This window comes from Bidens hawaiensis, unplaced genomic scaffold, assembly GCF_021521415.1.
Source record: "Bidens hawaiensis isolate Kalapana, Puna unplaced genomic scaffold, B.hawaiensis_p1.1 tig00002338_1, whole genome shotgun sequence".
NCBI classification, from domain to species: domain Eukaryota; kingdom Viridiplantae; phylum Streptophyta; class Magnoliopsida; order Asterales; family Asteraceae; genus Bidens; species Bidens hawaiensis.
Genome location: NW_027491126.1, coordinates 1,380,493 through 1,385,362, shown reverse-complemented (window position 1 = coordinate 1,385,362; position 4,870 = coordinate 1,380,493). Strand labels below are relative to the sequence as shown.

General features: G+C 32.6%; 1 pseudogene; it reads right to left on the bottom strand.

Annotated features, from left to right (window-relative positions):
- Positions 1-1,597: 1,597 nt before the first annotated feature.
- LOC143618744 (ethylene-response factor C3 pseudogene) lies at positions 1,598-2,469 on the bottom strand (annotated as a pseudogene).
- Positions 2,470-4,870: the final 2,401 nt, after the last annotated feature.

The window sequence follows — 4,870 nt, the reverse complement described above, 5'->3', positions numbered from 1 at the left end:
TTTGAGCATAATGTTGCATGACATACTTCTCATACAACATCCTGATCACTATTGAAGGAAAAATTAATGCCGACACAAGTGCTTCAAATTTGATAGATGTTAGAATCATTGATAGGCCCGAGAGTGGCATGTCATAAGTGTTCACAATTTATTCTTAAATTTTAATAATTGAGGGAATAATAGTCAATTTACCAAATCCCGAACCTTTTGATTTTTTCCAAAAATGTTCTTAAAAATAAATTTGAAACCCAAGTCATGTTTAAAATTCTAATTTTCATCCGTTTGACATTTCAAGCAAACACTTTGAACCCGTAACAAATTAGATGATAAATCTATTTGCATTCTCAAACTTTAAAAATACTTAGATTTCCCATTTTTTGACCAATAACAAATTTTGACCTATATGTAGTTAACATGTACCAAACAATCTATTTATCAATTTTTTACTATAAAAACCAAATCTATGTTCCACAAAACCCGAAACAATCATTGATAAAAAAACCAAGAAATTAAATATGATAAACTTTGTTATATATGAAAGTGATTGGTATATATTTACTAAATTAACCGAAAAAATATATAGCTTGCTAAATTAACCAAAATAAATATATTGATAGATTTAAAGCATATATTTAAAATTTATAAATTTATATGACAATTTAAAGTAATAATAATAATAGATAAATAAATATATTTTTAAAAAAATGGATCGTTTTACCTCAAAAACAGTTTGGGATCGTTTTATGCAGTGTATTTATATATATCTAGAGCATAAGCAAATGGCCAATTTACATATAATTATTTATTTAGAAAGTCAAATTTCATTGAGGTTAGCAATATAAATAGAAGCATCAAAAGTTGCATGCAAGATTAGGATTTGAATTCCCACATGACTGATTTATTACACCTAAGAGACAAACACAACTCCATATATAGAGTTCACGTGTACAAAAAATCTACAACATTACAAAATTTCCAAATGCACGTACCACAACGTGGTTTGTATCACCATGCCCATATGAACCACACGAATGAGTTTTTGTGTTCTTTTAAGACAATGAAAATTGGCCACACTGATTCCATCATCTGTTTTGTGTTGTCCACAAGACCACAACCTTCTCCACAATTGAGAAGTCGGAAAAGAGTATCACGAACATGAATATGAGCATGTGTATGTACGAGTGAAGGATATGTCTTTTATTAACGGCGAATATTCAAAATTAGTAGCATGACACTTCATAGCCCAAGTATATATATGCATACCATATTACCATGAACAGAATTATAGTGAAAGATGTTAGTAGGAGAAGAATGAATTAATGATTAATGATGGGCCTAAGCCCATTTGAGGGTAATCTCTTCTAAAGAAAACAAAGACTTTTCCCTTATAATAAGAAAAATGCATCTTGCATTTGAGCAAAGTCCATCATCCATGTATCTATCTTGCATTTTGAGCAAAGTTCATCATGTTGAATATATATTATATTGTAGAAAACACAAGCCAAGCTACTTAATAATATATATACAAATAGCTAAAACCACAATTGGGTGCATGTTATATACATGTAGTTATTTTCAATTACATACCCATCACCCTCCCTTTAACTTTCACCAACTAGAACTACTACTACTACTACAGCTCTCAGAGAACCCTAATAACTCTTCCAAGTAGTCACTACCCAAATCCTCCAAGACAACAACATTTTCAACCTTAACCTCCTTCTCTTTCTTCGTCTTCTTCATGGGTGATTTCCTATTTATGGTGTGTTTCTTCTTTAGTGCCAAAACCGGCGAACTCCCTTCCTCATACTTGTAATCCATCTCTCTTAAAGATTCATACGCTACCTCTGCCGAGAAGTTAAGGACCGCGGCTGATCCCCGAAGGGCATACGCTGCCTGGTCGTACGCTAGAGCCGCTTCCTCAGCCGTGTCAAACGTCCCAAGCCATACCCTAATCCCATTACGAGTGGAGTCACGTATCTCGGCCGCATACTTTCCCCATGGCCGCTTTCTCACTCCTCTGTAACTACACTCTTTATTCTCTAGCTCTACACACGCTTCTTGTTTTACGTTGTGGGAGCCGGATATGACTTCGAAGAGAAGCATCTCTTCGGAGTCGTTTTCGTTGAAATGTAGGAAGTGGTGATTATGTTGATTATAATAATAATTAGTATTATTATCATTACATAATAAATCAAATGAGTAGTCTAATGATGAGGTTTCTTGTGAGGGGTGGTAGAAAATAGAAGGATCCATGCTGGATTTTTTAGGATGGAAGAATTATATATATATTCTTATTTTCTTGTTACCAAATTTAAAATTATTATTCTAGTATACAGTTTTGGAATTTTAAAGAGGTGTCTTATTGTCTTTATAGGTGAGGGTGGTGCATGAACGTGTTGCTATTGGGGTTAATGAAGTAGGGACATCTAAACGGTTTTTTGTTTGGGCATGGCGGCTGGTCATAACTCATAATAAGACTAATAATGTTGACGTTACTATTTAGCTTCCATGAGCATCTTGTAAAGAATATTCAACACTAACAATAGTAAAAAGTTAAAAATAACTAAAAAAAATAGTACCAAATGGTATATATTCAGCCTAAGTGTCGGTATCTGATGGCGTAATATGTGCTCCTTTCTTTGAAGGATGAGGGTTCATATCACGCAATAGGCAAATGAGGTGAATTTAAGAGTATAGTATTAGTTGTTCTAAAGGGTAACTAGAAAACACGGTACATTATAATGTATTTGTTTGAACGATGAGTTTTTGTCGATCATATGTGAGGCTTAAACTCAAAAACTTCAACCTTGTTGTTTTAAAGACTTTGTCTTTTCCGTTGAGCTACTAACCACACTAGCTCGTCTGTACGATGTACTTAATTATATATATAGATGCATTTGATATTTTTATTAGAAGCTAACTAGATAATAAATTTTGATTACCCTATGAAAATAAACCATGGTTTCGTCACAACTTAATGTAGTAAAAAAAAAGAGTACTTGGATACGGCTGCAGTATGGTCGATGATCAAGCTCAAATTGTGTTGAGGGTGAGACACGTGGGCCTTATATCACGTTTTAAGTATGTGTGTGTGCCTATATATATATGTAGATATAATATAATATAATGTTAAATGTGTGAGTGGTTGTGTTTTCACTTTCAGGTACTGTGGAGTGAGATGAGTGAAGAGGTCAAATAGGCCAACTTGGTGGTTGGCAGGTTTCGTGATTGGGATTGACGGATTCATAATACGACTTTCAAACTTTGATTTCTTGACTTTGAAAGGTTGACCATGAAATAGCGGTTGCAGCTTATTAAATAGCACGTCACGTGGAGCCAGATTCAATCTAGTTAGCCCCACTAGTTTGGATTTATTTTTCAATAATTGATCTATTAATTAAAATTTACATATTATTTAAATTGATTTATGTATTAAAATTTATGGTTTATGAATTAAAAGAATAAAAGATAGATATATATAGATTGACCAGCATATAATATATTCCTTTAAATCGTCCAAATGTATAATGTATACCCTCACCATTTTGATAAGTATACTTACCATCTAAATGTGTGACAATTATAATATATGACGACGATTATAACTTCTAAGCAAATTTTATAGTAATAAAATAATGTGCAGTTGTGCTGAGCATTGGATACCAACATCAAATTCACAGTAGATATATGTCATTTGTAAACGTTTGTCTTATGTTAATTGCATTATTAGAATGGTTAGGTAAAATAGAATGTAGAGAAGATAATAATGATAGCGATGTATGTGTCTAAAAGTATTTTGGAGTATATACTATTCTTGGATTAAAAAAATTGTTTTAACCCTATCTATAATTTTATTTTAAGAAAGCGTCTTTGATATATTTAAATGCTCATTATGATAAAAGAAAATCTAGCATCTAAAATTTTCTATGATAATATCTCTATTTAGCTTAAGATTGGTTTTATTATACTTTTAGTGTAACATTTTTTTAACGCTTTTGATGAATTTTTGACTTTTACGTAGTTATTCTTATTATAAATTCAGAACGGGTATCAAATCAAACAAAAGTTGGTATGTAAAAAACTCAAAGCATGCATGAAATCAAAGAGCTAGCTTTTAATTTCTTTTGAATCGTCATTTGGATCATTAATATGTTACTAACCCATCCGATCATCTTCATTCTATTTTCAGAAGAAAATCCACCATAGGTGAGAAGATCTTCTGACCTAACCTGAAATCTTCTAGTTTTTGTCTTATGTGAAACTTGAATTCAAGACATGGTGCTCCGCCTTAACCACTTGAAAATCATAGAGATAGTAGCTATATTTATGCACCATTTTTCTTGAATTTTTAATCACATTTTGCTCTAACTTTATTGGTGGTTGTTGCCACAATTACATAATATACTTATTCGACTGTAGCAACAAGAAAATGAGAGCCATTGTCAATTGCTCTTTTATGTGGGTTGCTAATAAGAAAAGGAAAGCCAATTTACCTTGGGTGATCTGGAAACCCATTCAAAACATTATAATCGTTTTTTTTCTTCTGTTTATTTTTTTTGTTAGTTATAAATTATAAGAGCATCCATATTAGGCTACATATCCTAAAGTTGGAATTTACGTGGCACCAAACAAACTTAAAGAGAGTTTAAATCAACTATTGTGGAGCTTTGAAGTTTGTGATAGGCTTGTCTCTTCAAACTTGCAACAAACATGCACTGTGGGCCCACCCATCTTGTGTACACACACATACTATATATGCATATGCATATACTAGTGAGAGAGCCCGCACGTTGCGGCGGGGACGCAACATGGATCCGGTTAGTAAGTTGGTATGTTATGATACCGCCTCGCAACTGGCATTTAGCCT